Raw genomic sequence first — 17,545 nt, 5'->3', positions numbered from 1 at the left:
CATATTATCATCATCATTATGTGCTGTATCGTATGACTTGGGCGATCATGGTCTAGCAATGACCATGATTGTTCTTGGCAATTTTTTCTACAGAAGTGGTTTGCCATTGCCTTCTTCTGGGCAGTATCTTTAGAAGTCGGATGACCTCAGACATTATCAATACTCCTCAGAGATTTTCTGCCTGGAATCAGTGCTTGCATAATCAGGACTTACAATATGCACCAGTTGCCTATATGACCATTCATCACCTGCTCCCATGGCTTCAAGTGAGCCTGATCAGTCTAAACAAGTGCTACATTTTGTCCAAGGGTGACATGCAGGCTAGCAGCGGGAAGAAGTGTATTGCACCTTCTTTGGTAGAGATGTATCTCCACCCTGCCACCTAAAAAAATATATATGCCAACATATACAACCTGACATTCATTTTCTTGCAGCCATACACAATAAATCCAATAACAGAATCAAAGAAAGACTGCACCCAACAGGATGGACAACCAGAAAGACCAAAACAAAAAGAAATAATAATAATAAAACAATAAGCAACAACTATCGAGAACATGAGATGAGGAGTCCTTGAAAATTATTCCATCGATTGTGAGAGCAGTTCGATGATGGGGCAAGTGAAGTTGAGTGAAGTTAGCCTCTCCGGTTCAAGAGCCTGATGGTTGAGGGTAATGAATATTCCTGAACCTGGCGGTGTGAGTCCTGAGGCTCTTGTATCTTCTTTCTGATGGCAGCAGTGAGAAGAGAACATGTCCTGGGTGGTGGGGATCCCTGATGATAAATGCTGCTCTCCTGCAACAACGTTCTGTGTAGATGTGCTCTATGGTGGGATGGGCCTGACCACTGATAGACTACTCTCTGTAGGATTTTCCATCCAAGGTTATTGGTGTTTCCATGGCAGGCTGTGATGCAGCCAGTCAATATACTCTCCACTGTACATCAATGGAAGTTTATCAAAGTTTTAGATGTCATGCCAAATATTTGCAATGTCCTAAGGAAATAGAGGCACCAAGGTGCTTTCTTCATAATTGCATTTATGTGCTAGGCCCAAGACAGGTACTCCAAAATGATAACATCAAGGAATTTAAAGTTGCTGATCCTCTCCTCCTCTGATTCCATGAAGAGGACTGGGTCATGGACCTCTGGTTTCCTCCTCCTGAAGTCAATAATCTGCTCCTTGGTCTTGCTGACATTGAGTAAGAGGCTGTTGCTGTGGCGCACAAGTCAGCCAGATTTTCATCCTCCCGCTTATATACTGGTTCATCACCACATTTGATTCGCTCTACAATAGAGGTATTGTCAGCAAACTTAAATATGGCATTAGAGTTGTGCTTAGCCACAGTCAGACTTGTAAAGCAAGTAGAGCAGAGTTTTAAGCACACAGCCTTGTGGTGCACCTGTGCTGATGGAGACTGTGGAGGAGATGTTGTTGCCAATCCAAACTGGCTGCGGTCTGCATGTGAGGAAATCAAGAATCCAGTTACATAAGAAGATAATTGAAGGTTAGGAGCAAATGTTTGAGGCTGGCTGGTTTGATAAGTGAACAAGGACTGTGAATGAGAGCTAGGTTTAAATAGGCTTCAGGTGGTGAGTTAGAAACGAATGGCAGGTGACTCCCATTAGCTGGATGGAGACTGCATGTGCAGGCCTGACTGGACCCTCCCCCCCCTTTATGGCTGCCCCCAATGGGCTAGGACCATCTAGATGCGTCCAGTGTAACTCTTCGCTGAGCAATGGATCAAAGATGTAATTGGACAACACCCTTGATCCCTCCTCCATCCATACCCTTCCCAGTCGAACAGGGTCTGTACACCATATTCATTACAATGTGAATCCATCAACCAATGAACTGTGTACATTGGCCCACCTTACACCATCCTAGGTTCTGGAGGTGCAAGCTCGGCTGGGTCGAGTGGTCCATGGACAACGAGTCTGAGGTAGGATAGTTGGAAGGTAGGTGTGATCTTGAGGGATGGTGGCAGTTAGAGATTGTAATTAATTGGATTGATACGATGGGTAATCTTGAAAGGACTAATTAACTGGGACACAGGTTTATGAGAGTTGGTGCATAGGGGCTGATCTTTGGTGGACAGCCAAACAAGGTCCCCTAGTCGGAAAAGCTGGTCACTGACAGCGGTTAACCTGGCAGCAGTAGGCACAGTCGGAGCTAGGATGGCCTTCTGTGCCCTCTTCCAAGTATTCCACCATTGACAAAACAGAGCCCTGAAGTTTAGGACCTCCAGTGTTGGCTCTTCTGTGGGGAACAAAAGGGGTCGGTAGCCATGAAGTACGTCAAAGTGTGACATACCCGTGGCAGAGGAGGTGTGTAGATTGTGGGACAGCTCAGCCCAGAGCAGGTACTCCTTCCACGTGGAAGGGCTAGAGATGGCAAAGCATCACAGAAACTTCTCCATTTGCTGATTGGCTCTTCCTGATTGCCCGGTTGTCTGCAGATAAACTCATTGAAGTGTGGAGGAGGTAGTAGAAAGCTTGGCTGAAGCAAGAGATAAACTGTGAACCCCAGGAAGCCATGGAGGAGAACTACATGTTGGAGAACTAGGACCGCTGTAGCAGTGCCTGATGGAAGCTTGGGGAGGGGAATGAACTGATTCACCACTGTCACGCTCACCATGGCCCCAGCGGAAGGTGGAAAACGTGTGACAGCCCTGGTGACATGTGACCAGGCACTGAGGGATCGATAGGGAGATGTAGGAGCCCAGAGGGCTGATGGTTGGAGGAACCAGGCTGGGCACATTGAGGGCAGTTAGCAACAAACTGAGGTACATCTGTGATGATGGTGGACCATCAGGACCAGCATTGCAGAAAATCCAGAGTCTGTCGTGTGCCTGGATGGCCAGTGAGGGGCGAGGAGTGGAGGAGTGGGCCCGCTGGAGTGCCTCAGAGCACACAGTCACCAGCACGTACATGCAGTTGTCAGGTGCATTGGCCAGAGCAGGCTTGTGCTGTAGGACCTGGTGGACCTGGTTCTCAAGGTTCCAGATGATTGGGGCAAGGATCTGAGAGGATGGAATGAAGGTTGAACTGTTGTGACAGAGCATCCACCTTTGTATTTCTGGAACCAGGTTGGTAGGAGATGAAGTTGAATTGCTTGAAGACGAGGGCCCAGCAAGTCTGATGTGGGTTGAGTTGGTGGGACTGTTGTATGGACATAAGGTTCTGGTGGTGGGTCCAGATCAGGAAGGGCTCAGTGTTCCCCATCAGCCAGTTTCCATTCCTCCAAGGTCCAGTAGCTCTCCTTCTCCTTCTCCATAACAGTACTGTGTGGAGTTGAGCAGGTATGAGAAGACACAAGGTTGTGCCTTGCCATCTGGTCTTCACTGGGAGAGAATGGCCCCGGTGCCCATGTCAGATACATCCACCTCTAGCACACAATTCCCAGAGGGGTTCAGATGGCGGCGAATGGAAGTGGTGGTGTAATATCTCTTGTGGTCCCTGAAAGCTTGGTCTGTGGCAGTAGATCAGGTTATCCATGAGGTAGGTGAGAGGAGCAGTGATCTAGCTGTGGTTTCTGATGAAATGGCAGTAGAGGTTGGAGAGGACCAAGAAACACTATAACTGTTTGAGGGCACAGAAGGGGCCATTCAACAATGGTGTGAACTTTCTCCAGGTCCATGGTTTTACCTTGGGGTGAAACAGCGCAACTCAGGAAAGAAATGACTTGGGTGTCGAACTGGCATTTTTTCTTTAAACTTGTAGTACAGTTGCTTTATGAGGAGACGCTGAAAGACTGTATGGATGTGATAGATGCGGACTTGGGTTTCCTTGGAGAAGATGAGGATATCATCAAGGTAAATAAACACATAACAATGGAGCTTGTCTCAAAGGATCTCGTTAATAAAGGCTTGGTAAATGGCTGAACTGCTAGAAAATCCCAAAGCTACACCAAGTATTCATAGTGGCCAGTGGGAATTATGAATGCTGTCTTCCACTTGTCCCTCTAGCGGAAGCAGATCTGGTTGTTCGCACTCCGTGGATATAGTTTGCTGAAGATCTGGGCACTGTGGATTTCTTTGAATGTGCTGTCCACCAAGAGGAGAGGGTATGTTTCTTAATGATGATTTTGTTAAATCCACAGTAGTTAATGCAGGGACAAAGACCCCCATCTTTCTTTTTGACGAAGAAGAATCCTACATCGACTGGGGACTTGGATAGTTGAATGAAGCCATGTTGTAGCACTTCAGTGATGTAGTCATTCATGGTTTGGCTCTCATGAGGGGAGAGAGAGAACAGACAGCAACAAAGAGGGGTGGTGCCCGGAGGGAGGTTGATCATGCAGTCATGTGGTCTGTAGGTAGTAGGGTGCTGGCCTCCCTTTTAGTGAAAGTGTTGGCTAAGTCATGGTATTCCTTTTGGGAGTTTGGAAGGTCGAGGGTTTTCTCTATCTCCATGGACTTATGGGCTGAAATCAACTGAAAGTAGCAACACAAGTAGACAGGGGGTATAGAAGCTGTATATCCATATTTGCCTTCTTTGGTTGGATATTGAGGATAAAATTAGGGGAGTCATATCACGGCTGTAGAAAACTTTGGTCAGGCTTCATTTGGAATATTGTGTGTAGTTCTGGAAGGATGTGAAGACTTTGCAGAGGGTACAGAAGTCGATGTTGCCTGGATTGAATGGTATGGAAAACTTGAATTGTTTTCTCTGGAGCATTGGAGACTGAGGAGATGACCTGAAAGAGGCATAGATATGGTTGAGTGTCAGAGTCTTTTTCCCAGGATGAAAATGTCATTTGCTAGGGGGGCATAGAATTAAGGTGGAGGGATGTTTTAAGAAGATTTACAAGACCAATGCTTTACACGGAATATGCTAGGTGCCTGGAGCATGGAGGTTGTGCATGCAGTTACAAGTGCAACATTTAAGAAGCATTTAGACAGGTAAGTGTACAGACAGGAAATGAAGGTTAGATATATGCAGTTAGAATGGATTAGTTTAGGTTGGCATTTGGTTGCCATGGTTATTGTGGATCAAGGGGCCTGTGCATTGCTGTTCAGTTCTGTGTTTTTTGTTCTAGAACATAGAATATAGAACTTGTCACAAGAATTCCCCAAGGGTCTAATTACCTTTAGCTTTTTTCACCAATGCCTTCCTCTCCATTGTAAAGTCAGAAGGACTGCATAAAATATGGGATTCAATTTATGTAAACAAGTCCCACCAAAGCAGTGATGTTTTGACTGGGTAAGTATTGTTTTAAAAATATTTTTAACAAAGAGAATGAGTTCCCTTCGGTACAAAGGTCAAGAATCTGAAGATATTAATGAGTCTGCACATGCAGGCTTCAGCTAGCTAATAGGAATCACCTGCTGCTCATACTAGACGTATCACCTGCAGCCTATTTAACCCCAGATGACCTGGCTGGTGGCGTAGTGGCATCAGTGCAGGACTGTGGGGCGGGAGGTCCCGAGTTCGAAGCCAGCTGGCTCCCCTGCGTGCCTTTCATCTGTGCTGGGTTAAGAGCTGGTGATCTCTTTGAAAAACTCACCCGGCAGAAGGCAATGGCAAACCGCTACTGTAACTTGCCTCGTACGCGATTCCCAACTACGTCAGAGTGGCGTGGGAGGAAGTCATCTGCTAACTGGAAAAATTCTAGATGCGACGTACCTTTCTTTTCATCCACAGTCCTTGTTCACTCCTCAAACCAGGCAGCCTCAACCAGTTGCCCCTTGCTTTTACTGTCCCTGACTAAACTTCACCTTGTTCATCTGTTCTCTCTTGTTTTGTTACCGTGCACCCCCCCCCCACCCGCCAACCCCACCATGGCTTGGTATTTTGCAATCTATGATTAAAGTCATCCTTCACTGCTGAATCATCTCTGCTGCTCTGCTTTTGGGTCAAGTCTCCTCTATGTTTCCTGACAGGATGTGTGAACCAGTGATTGACTCAGCAGATTCGGATAAATGATCCAGAAGCAGCAGGAAACTATTGACCATCTACTTGTCACTCGTTTCCAACTCTTTGTCTCAGTACAGTAGCTCAGAGCCACTCTACCACCTCCCACTGAGCTCCGGATTCCTGTGGCCGAATGTTTCATTGGATCTCCGACCCGATGCTGCAGTGCCAATGTGTCTTACACTTTGATCTCCAGATGTCACTGTGCGCTACAGACCGGGCCAAGATCGCCTTCCTCGTCTCTCTCTTGACTGGGCGAGCTATGACCAGGGCAACCGCTAACAGGAACAATAAGACCCTCATTTGTAACAACTATGAAGATTTCACTGCTGAGGTGTGCCAGGTTTTTGACCAGCTGGGAAGTGGAAGGGAATCTGATACTTCATCTGTGTCAAGGCCCATGCTCAGTGCTGGATTGCACGGTAGAATTCAGGACCCTCACGTTCGGATCTGGATTACACAGTGGAATTCAGGATCCTCACGTTTGGTGCTGGATTACACAGTGGAATTCAGGATCCTCACGTTCGGTGCTGGATTACACAGTGGAATTCAGGACCCTCGTGCCCGGAGCTGGATTACACGGTGGAATTCAGGATCCTCACGTTCGGAGCTGGATTACACGGTGGAATTCAGGACCCTCACATTTGGATCTGGATTACACAGTGGAATTCAGGATCCTCACGCTCGGTGCTGGATTACACGGTGGAATTCAGGGCCCTCACACTTGGATCTGGATTACGCGGTGGAATTCAGGACTCTATGTGTGCAAATTGGACTCCTTACCATATCTGTCTCTCATCCCTTCAACATCATGGCCATTCTGCTAGTGGGATGAGTGGATGAGAGCGCTCATAACGTTCACTGGCCACTACGAATACTTGGTGATGCCTTTCAGACTTTCCAGCAGTCCAGTCATTTTCTGAGCCTTCATTAATGAGATTCTCCAAGACACGCTACACAGGTATGTGTCTGTCTACTTCGACATCCTCATCTTGTCCAAGCATTCCCAAGACTGTTCAGTTCTTCAGCATCTCCTCAACCGCCACTTGTACTGCAAGTTAGAAAAATACCAGTTCCACAGCCCAGTCATTTCCTTCCTGGGTTACATCTTTTCACCCCAAGACATAACCATGGACTCAAAGAAAGTGCATGCCCTCTGTGTGTGACCCCAATGGCAATCACTCAAATAGTGCTTCTTGGACATCTCCAACTTCTACCACCATTTCATCAGAAACTACAGCCAAATCATTGCACCTCCCACCTCCCTCAGCAAGTCATTTACCTTGCCGATAACCTGGTTTGCTGCCATGGACCAAGCTTTCAAAGAGCTCAGGAGATGCTCCACCACCACTCCCCCTCTCCAGCATCTGAACCTCTCTGGACCTTTTGTGGCCGAAATGGATGCTTCTGATGTAGGCGCCGGGGCAATCCTCTCTGAGTGAAGAATGGATGAGAAGACACATCCCTGTGCCTTCTTCTCACACATGTTCAACCCTACACAGCACCATCACGGAGTAGGAGACAGGGAGCTACTTGCTATCAAACGAGCAATGGAGGAATGAAGATATTGACTGATGGAAACAAGGAGCCATTCCTGATCTGGACTGACCACTAGAACTTCATATCCTAACAACTCATCCCACACCTGGCTCACTGGGCCCTCTTCTTCGAGCAATTCAACTTCACCATTTCCTACTGACCCAGTTCCAAGGCCAATGCCCTGTCACAACAGTTTGATCCAGTTGAAATGGCAATCAACCCTCAGCTCATCATTCCATCCGCCTTGATCATCTGGGAGCTTGTGAGTGAGATATGCTAGGCCCTACAGCAGGAGCCTGCTCTGGCCAACACACTTAACAACTGCATATACATGCCAGCAGCCGTGCACACAGACACATTCCATTGGGCCTATTCCTCAGCCGTCTCTGGCCGTCCAGGTGCATGAGGGGCTCTGGATTTTCTGCAACATCAGTTCTGGTAGCCCACCATGATCACAAGTGTACGTCAGTTCGCCGCTGTCTGCCTGGACCAATTCCTCCAACCAGCAGCTCTCTGACCTCCTGTGGCTCCCTCAACGCCATGGTCTCACATTGGGGAGGGACTTCATCATGTTTTCCACCTTCTGATGGGACCATGGTGATCTGAACGGTCCTCCAAGGCTGCCCACTTCATTGCCCTCCCCAGGCTTCTATCAGTTGCTGATATGGCAGACCTTGTTCTTCAACATGTAATTCGTATCCACAGCTTCCCTCATGGCATTGTGTCAGAACAGGGCCCACAATTCATCTTCCAGTTCTGCTCATTCCTCTACACCTCACTGAGTTTGTCCTCTGCTAACTCCAGCTGAAGTTAGTTCAGAAAAAGCCAATCAGCAAATGAAAAAGTTTCTGCAATTCTTCGCCGCCCCTAACCCTTCCACACAGAAGAAGTATCTGCTCTGGGCCAGGCTGTCTCACAATATGCACACCTCCTCTGCCACCGAGGATGGCACCTTTTGAAGAGCTTCAACCCCCATTGTTCCTCACAGAAGAGCCGACGATGGAGATCCCATCTACCAGGTCCTGGTTTGCCGCTGCCAGAATGCTTTGAGGAGGGCACTGAGCTGCCACCATGCCTACCATCACCAGGGCAACTTCCAACGGTGCCCAGCCAAACTACTCCAACCTGGGGAACGTGTCCGGATGTCTACACGATATCTATCTGCCCCTCGTACATTGACTACCACAAGCTCTCGCCCCAGTTCATTGGTGCCTTCAAGATGACCCACCATATCAATCCAGTCACTTAATGTCTCCAGATGCCACTGTTCTTCAGGATCACATTTACCTTCCATATGTCCTGCCTTCTCTTTTGTCCATGGACCACACAATCCACCTGAGTCTACACCTCTGGAACCTAGGATGTTGGACGGTGATGCTGTGCACACAGGTTTGCCTGTTGCTGGATACATGTCACAGTGGACAGGGTGTGCATTACCTGGTCAACTGGGAAGGCTACGGTCCAGAGGACAGGTCTTGGGTGCTGCCCAGTTACATCTTCAATTCATCGCTCGTCAAGAAACTTCAGTGGACTCATGTGAATCATCCTGGGCCGTTGAGGGCTGGTGGCAGCATGAGGGGGAGGGGACAGTGTGCGGTCATGCCTGAGCATGCAGGCTCCTCCCATTCTTCACCCAGCTAATAGTCCTCTCCTGCTGCTCATTCTAGACTCGTCACCTGCAGCCTATTAAACCCCAGTTCCCATCCACTCTCCTTGTTCACGTATTGAACCAGCCATTTGCTCCTAACTTCCTACCATTTGCCATGTTGCCTGTTGTGTTTAGTTTCTGTCCTCTCTCGTTTTGTGGCCCTCATAATTTCTTATTTGGCAGCCTATTATTGAAGTTATCATTCAGTGCTGAATTGTTTCCTCTTTTCTGCTTTTGAATGAAGACTCTACAGTTCCTGACAGATACAGATTTAAAAAGATTGGCAAAGCAACCTAGCACTAGATCCAGATTGGCTTCTCCTCCAGGTATGTCCTCAAATTGTGCCAGAAATCCTTCCTGGGCACACATACTGATCCTTTCCACTGGATGTTTGGTAATCTCACTGGGGCAGTGTGTGGTGCAGCAGGTACAGACAGATTGTGGGTAACAAGAAATGGAAAAATTCAATGTGTATCCTATTGGGCTGTCAGCTGTCCAAATGGAATATGAGGTCTTGTTCTTATAATTTGTGTTTGACTTCTCTATAGCAATGGACAGATAGGTTAGTGTGGGAGCGGGATGCAGGGTTAAAATGACATGCAACTGGGAGCTCAAGATGGCCGTTGTGGACACAGGTGCTCTGCAGAATGGTTGTCTAGCCTGTGATAGGTTTCAACAATGAGGAGGCCACATCCCTGTCATCCAATACAGAAGAGCAGGTTGGAAGTGGTGCAGGTGAATCTCTGGCTCAATTGGAAGAGCTGTTTAGGTCTCTGATGGTGGTGGGGGTGGATTGGAGAAAGTGTCAGGGATGAGAGAACTAGGGAGTCCTGAAGAGAGTGGTCCCTGCAGAAATCAGAAAGGGTGGATGCGACAGGTGGTGGTATCGCATTGGAGCCAGTGGAAAAGGCAGCAACTCAATAGTATGCACATCTCATATTCTGCTTGGTTAGCTTACAACCAATAGTGTGCATATTGAATTTTTCACTTTCAGATAATGGACACCACCACACACTTACCTGTCTACCCAGTTTTCTTCTCTCTTTGTTCATATCTTACATTTCCTCCTCTCACCTCGTTCCATCTGTCCATCATCTTCACCCTGTCTGGCTCTACCTAATGCCTGCCAGTCTCTATTCTACTTCCCACCTCATGCTGAAAAATACTGGCATTCTTTCCTGTTCCCTCATGGGATTTTGATCCTAAACGCTGACGTACACTGTTCAGCTCCACCCTCTGAGTTCTTCCAGTATTCTACTTTTGCTCTAGATTCCAGCATATGCAGTCCCTTTTGTTGTCGTACTGTTGAAAAGAATGATCGTGGTCACTGGGGCCAGGACAGTTCTTTTCAGTTAGACCGCTCTACACCACCTGTTGCTTTCAGAAAGGCTTGTGCAGTTCCTATTAATCAACAGGGAATGTCCTAAAGATCCTGCAGGAAAAGGAGGAGTCAGAAGGTCACTTAAGCAGACAGCCAAAGTATTTGGCAGAATGCCTCATCGCCATTGGACACCAAGACCATGCTTGTCTGATGTTGGAAAAAGTCCTTCTTGTCAGCTGTTTTGCGTGCATCGAAAGTCTCCTGTCGTGGATGTGGTGAGAGATGAGGACATCATCCATCTCCTTCTGAGTTGTGTATTTGCCAAGACAGTTTGAACGGGAAGCTGTGATCTTTGTCAAGGGTCATCCTGAACATCTGTGTAATGGAAAACACTGTGTTTTACAGGCTGTCACCAAGGGTACACACGGAGACAAACATCAGCTGTAGCTGGAAGATCACCAGCTAGTTGAAAGAAACCCTTTAGCCTTCCAGAAACTTGCTGGAGTTCTATTGCAAGGAGCTGTCCATGGCTGAATGTTGAGCTCCAAGATGCAGGACTACATTGAACCTTGGCAGCACTTCCTGAGGCTCTTTATGGATATAGCTACAGATTACAGCTCTCCAATAAAATCCACATATGGTCTGGAACCTGTGTGAGACCTCTTTGGGCCTGGCTCATGGAATACACACGTTTGGCACATAAGTGCTGTGCTGATGTAAGTAAATAGAATGATGTGTCTAATCAGTAAGCTTCAAGACCTTGGCCTCAATACCTCCTTGTTCAGTTGGATCCTCGATTTCCTTCCATGCAGACACCAGTCATTTGGGTTTGGCAGCATCTCCTCCACAATCTCTGTCAGCACAGGTGCACCATAAGGCTGTGTGTTTAGCCCCCTGCTCTACTCACTTTACACCTATGACGGTGTGGCTAAGCACAACTCCTTATGCCATATTTAAGTTTGCTGATGACACCACTGTTGTAGGCCGAATCAAAGGTGGTGGCGAATTGAAAACCTGGCTGAGTGGTGCCAGAACGACAACCTCTCACTCAATGTCAGCAAGACCAAGGAGATGATTATTGACTTCAGGAGGAGGAAACCGGAGGTCCATGAGCCAGTCCTCACTGGGCGAAATCAGGTGTAGAGGGATGGTAACTTTAAATTCCTCGTGTTATCATTTCAGATGATCTGTCCTGGACCCAGCACTAAGTGCCTCAACCCATTACGAAGAAAGATGACAGTGCCTCAACTTTCTTAGAAGTTTGTGAAGATTCAGCACGATATCTATAACCTCAAAGGTGCAAGGGGTTCAAAGATTCATTTATTACCGAAGCATGTATCCATATACAACTCTAAAATCTGTATTTCTCCAGATAGCCACAAAACAAAGAAAGAATATGAATGTCGTTTAGAGAGAAACATCAAACCCATCCCCCATGCAAGAAAGAATTGTGTCCTGATTATCATCCTCCGTCCCCCCCCCCCACCAAACCTCCCTCACCCCGCACAGAACAAACCAGGAACATCGACCCCCCCCCCAAAAACAATCACTCCCCCGCACAAAGAAACTAACAGAACATCAACCCTCAAAAACCCTCCCCTTGCATAGCAAAACAGAAAAGGAATGGGTGATTAAAAAAAAACACAGAATATAAAAATTATAACTCTGAATAAAGTCCACAGTCTATAAACGCAATCGTCCAATTCATAATTGTAGAACCACGATACCATCCTCCAATATCACTGACATTCAGTGAAAGAGAGGGACACCACACGAGGTAGAGAGGCCTACCTGCCTGCGTCAGCGAGCCACACAGTGATGGGCTGCTCACAGACTCCTTATCCGGCAGTGGTCAAAAGGCAGGCAGTCGGTGCTGACACTGTCACTTGCCTTCATGGTCTCAGTCTTCCTCGACGCTTCAATCAGTGATTAATGGACACTTCAAATGGTGAAATGGAGTTGAATCTCAGCTCGCGCCCCGTCTCAAATTCTCTTCACATTGAGGCCGACTGAGTATGTGCTCACTTCCTGGAATCTTCTCGGAGTCAGTAAAGCACCGGATCATTCAAACGATCTCCAAACTGTAAATCACCAGTTTTAACAGTCCCAGAAACACATTTAAGGTGTAAAACAGACATAAAAGAAGTAAAAATGCTATTTTCATTTACCTTGCCAGTTAGAAGGAAAACCTTACATATTTTATTCACCATTCCAGTTGTAATCAAATACAAATATGGAGTAAAATGGATTTTTTTTTTGTAAGTGATCATCTCAAAATCAATCACAATCACCATATTTGAGACCTAAAGCACAAGGAGAGACCCATGGTAGAGCTTTTGCCTTTCACAATATACACTGTGTAATCTTGTTAACTTCAATTCAGATAGGTTGGCAGAAAAACATCCCAAGGATATGCAGGAATGCTGTTGCTATTTAATTACCCAAAGCTGGGCAGTTTATCAGTTCTGATTCGGCATTATACTTTCAGTCTTGCCCGTTAGGGCCCTGATAAGCTGACTGAGTTGAAGTAGAATTCCTGGTGTCAGTGACATAACATGTCATTCATGTTCTATTGATGAAGAAAAATGGATGGTTAATTCATAATGTATCGTGAAACTCTAATAATCTGCCACCCGATTGTTCAGAATTCTGGCTGGTCCAATATCTGTCTCCCTCAGTAGTCCCAGGTTGTGAGTTGAGGGGTCCAGAGTGTCTGGGGTTTTGGCCTGAGTTGTGGGTCATGACATATGCCAGTGATATTAAACTTGGTTCTAGAAGCCCTTTGGATTCTTCTACACCTTGTCTGCTCGAGCAACCTCCTGCCTTCTTTTAGCCCTCTGGATTTCCTTCTTAAGTGTTTTCTTGTATTTCTTATAGTCCTCAAGTCTCTCATTGATCCTACCTGCTATGTACCTCCCTCTTCATCAGGGTCTCAATATCTCTAGAAATCCAAAGTTCCCTAAACTTGTTATCCTTGACTTTTATTCTGACAGGAACATACAAACTCTGTACTCTCAAAATTTCACTTTTGAAGACCTGCCATTTACCAAGCACACCTTAGCCTGAAAACAACCTATCCCCATCTACACTTGCCAATTTCTTTCTGATACCATCAAGATTGGCCTTACTCCAACTTAAAGTCTCAAGCCGAGGAGCAGACCTATCCTTCTCCATAACTATACAGATCCTATTGGCATTATGATCACCGAATACAAAGTAGTCCCCTACACAAACTTCTGTCATCTGCTTTATCACACTTCCTAATAGGAGATCTAGTATCATACTCTCTCTAGTTGGAACTTCTATGTATGGATTAAGGAAACTTTCCTGAACACTTTTACAAGCTGTATCCCATCCAGCCCTTTTAAAGTATGAGAGTCCCAATCAACATGTGGAAAGTTAAAATCACTTACTTTGTAAACAACTTTGTGTTTCTTGCAACAGTTTGCGACCTCTCTACATATTTACTCCTCTAAATCCCATGGACTGTTGAGTGGTTATAATACAATCCCATTAACTTCATCCACCCCTTTCTTATTCCTCAGTTCCACCCATATAGCCTCAGTAGGTGAGTTCTCCAGTCTGTCCTGTCTGAGTATTGCCTTGACTAGTAATGCACCTCTCCCCCTTTAATCCTTCCCGCTCTATCATGTCTTAAACAATGGAACCCTGGAACAGTGATCTACCAGTAAAAAAGCAGTGATTTTTGACACTACTGCATGTGGAAGAGCAATGAAGACAGTCTATTATCTGCACTAAGTGTCTATGTTGGTTTTGTTCATTTGTAGTCAGTCTAAAGAACAAGGCAGTGTACATTGTATGAATTCCTCAATCGATAACCATTAAGAAATAATAGTTTTATCGTAATATTGGTAGTCTTCTAATTTATGCTGTATTTCATTTAGATACATATTTGTTACTTAATTAAATGTAGTTTGTCTTTTTAAACTATTTCTATGAAACTTTGGCTAATTGGGTCAGCCGCTTAATTTGGCCAAAATGTATTGGTCCTGATAAATTAACCATAATCCACTGTAAACAACTTGTTCATTTATTTACTGTCGGCCAATAGTTGTAACCAAAAAGGTAGCTCATCATCTCACTCCAAGCTCAGCCCCCTGGTCTCCTCTTTGTCCCATCAATGTGTCCGAAGGAAAATTTTTCTGAGTTTGGGATTGGTCTGTTTTCCCTATGGGAGATGATAGAGAACCACTTTGATTTGAATTATCCCTGGGACAATGCAGAACATATTCCACTGGTTGAGATTTTTTTTTAAAATTTAGAAGTAGCCAGTTTTAAAATAATTATTTATTAATCTGTTTGTTTATGTATTCAGCGACCCAACCCGGTAAAAGACCCTTTTGGCCCAACAAGCCTACGCCGCCCAATTTCCCTCATGCGACCAATTAACCTACTGATCCACACATCAAAGTTGCTGGTGAATGCAGCAGGCCAGGCAGCATCTCTAGGAAGAGGTACAGTCGACGTTTCAGTTAGTCCTGACGAAGGGTCTCGGTCTGAAACGTCGACTGTACCTCTTCCTAGAGATGCTGCCTGGCCTGCTGCGTTCACCAGCAACTTTGATGTGTGTTGCTTGAATTTCCAGCATCTGCAGAATTCCTGTTGTAACCTACTGATCCATACTCTTTTGGAACGTGAGAGAGAACTCGTGCATCAGAGAAAACCTACGTGGTCACGGGGAGAATGTACAAACTCTGTACAGACAGCGGCAGAACTGAACCTCAGTTGTTGACACTGCAATTGCGTCACGCTAACCGCTATGATACCGTAATATCTCTTTAAATTATAATTTACATTGCTGTGGAGATGGGCATGTCCAAGTTGAAAGTCACGATTGTAAGTATTTCTGCATAATGACTATCATTTTGATCAAAATTTATTAGCAACCAATGGTGAAGTCTGTTTGTTTTACCCAGTGCAAGTCTGAGTGATCACCATTAATGAATGAATTAGAACCATAGAACCATAGAACCATAGAAACTATAGCACAGAAACAGGCCTTTTGGCCCTTCTTGGCTGTGCCGAACCATTTTCTGCCTAGTCCCACCGACCTGCACACGGACCATATCCCTCCATACACCTCCCATCCATGTATCTGTCCAATTTATTCTTAAATGTTAAAAAAGAACCCGCATTTACCACCTCGTCTGGCAGCTCATTCCATACTCCCACCACTCTCTGTGTGAAGAAGCCCCCCCTAATGTTCCCTTTAAACTTTTCCCCCCTCACCCTTAATCCATGTCCTCTGGATTTTTTTCTCCCCTTGCCTCAGTGGAAAAAGCCTGCTTGCATTCACTCTATCAATACCCATCATAATTTTATATACCTCTATCAAATCTCCCCTCATTCTTCTACGCTGCGGGGATTAAAGTCCTAACCTATTCAACCTTTCTCTGTAATTGAGTTTCTCAAGTCCCGGCAACATCCTTGTAAACCTTCTCTGCACTCTTTCAACCTTATTTATATCCTTCCTGTAAGTTGTTGACCAAAACTGAACACAATACTCCAGATTCGGCCTCACCAATGCCTTATACAACCTTATCATAACATTCCAGCTCTTATACTCAATACTTTGATTAATAAAGGCCAATGTACCAAAAGCTCTCTTTACGACCCTATCTACCTGTGACGCCACTCTATGGGAATTTTGTATCTGTATTCCCAGATCCCTCTGTTCCACTGCACTCCTCAGTGCCTTACCATTAATCCTGTATGTTCTACCTTGGTTTGTCCTTCCAACATGCAATACCTCACACTTGTCTGTATTAAATTCCATCTGCCATTTTTCAGCCCATTTTTCCAGCTGGTCCAAGTCCCTCTGCAGGCTCTGAAAACCTTCCTCACTGTCTACTACACCTCCAATCTTTGTATCATCAGCAAATTTGCTGATCCAATTTACCACATTATCATCCAGATCATTGATATAGATGACAAATAACAATGGACCCAGCACTGATCCCTGTGGCACACCACTAGTCACAGGCCTCCACTCGGAGAAGCAATTCTCTACTACCACTCTTTGGCTTCTTCTATTGAGCCAATGTCTAATCCAATTTACCACCTCTCCATGTATACCTAGCGACTGAATTTTCCTAACTAACCTCCCATGCGGGACCTTGTCAAAGGCCTTACTGAAGTCCATGTAGACAATATCCACTGCCTTCCCTTCGTCCACTTTCCTGGTAACCTCCTCGAAAAACTCCAATAGATTGGTCAAACATGACCTACCACGCACAAAGCCATGTTGACTCTCCCTAATAAGTCCCTGTCTATCCAAATGCTTGTAGATTCTGTCTCTTAGTACTCCCTCCAATAACTTACCTACTACCGACGTTAAACTTACTGGCCTATAATTTCCCAGATTACTTTTCGATCCTTTTTTAAACAACGGAACAACATGAACCACTCTCCAATCCTCCAGCTCCTCACCTGTAGACAGCGACACCTTTCACAGCTATTCTGGTCTTGCCTGGAAACATTGTCTAGATTCACATGCACTAGTCTATTTTTGGTAGCTGAGTACATAGCCATCATTTGTGAACAGTTTATTGAATCACGGAGGATTTCTGTAGATCCTAATCATTTTCCTTGTGTGACATTCTTTTGTGAATACTTCTGGGATGATCCTGAGCCTATCCATCAGAGACAGTTCCCTGTATAATCGTAGACATTAGACATTAGAACACCACAGACCATTCAGCCCATGATATTGTGCTGACCTTTCAACCTACTCTGAGATCAATCTAATACTTCCTTCCTACATAGCCCTCCATTTTTCTAACATCCATGTGCTTATCTAAGAATTTCTTAATTGCTCTCTTCAATGAACACAGAGATGATCACAAGTGTGGTTGGAATCAGTCAAAGTCATGGAACTTACGAATATGCATGGCTCAGCAAATCATAGAAGGAAACTCTTGGGACATTGAAAACAAGAGAAAGGGAGGGGCCAGGGAGATAGTAGTTTCATGGGAGGACAATGGTAAGGTGAATATCCCTAAAAAATTCACCCCCTGTTTTTTTGTATCTAGACTGCTTCACCAAACCAATAACTGACTTCAGTGTGACATCCAGAGTCTCATATACTTTTATAAACATTCATA

Source organism: Mobula hypostoma, chromosome 4, assembly GCF_963921235.1.
Source record: "Mobula hypostoma chromosome 4, sMobHyp1.1, whole genome shotgun sequence".
NCBI classification, from domain to species: domain Eukaryota; kingdom Metazoa; phylum Chordata; class Chondrichthyes; order Myliobatiformes; family Myliobatidae; genus Mobula; species Mobula hypostoma.
Note: the sequence above shows the minus strand (reverse complement) of the source record.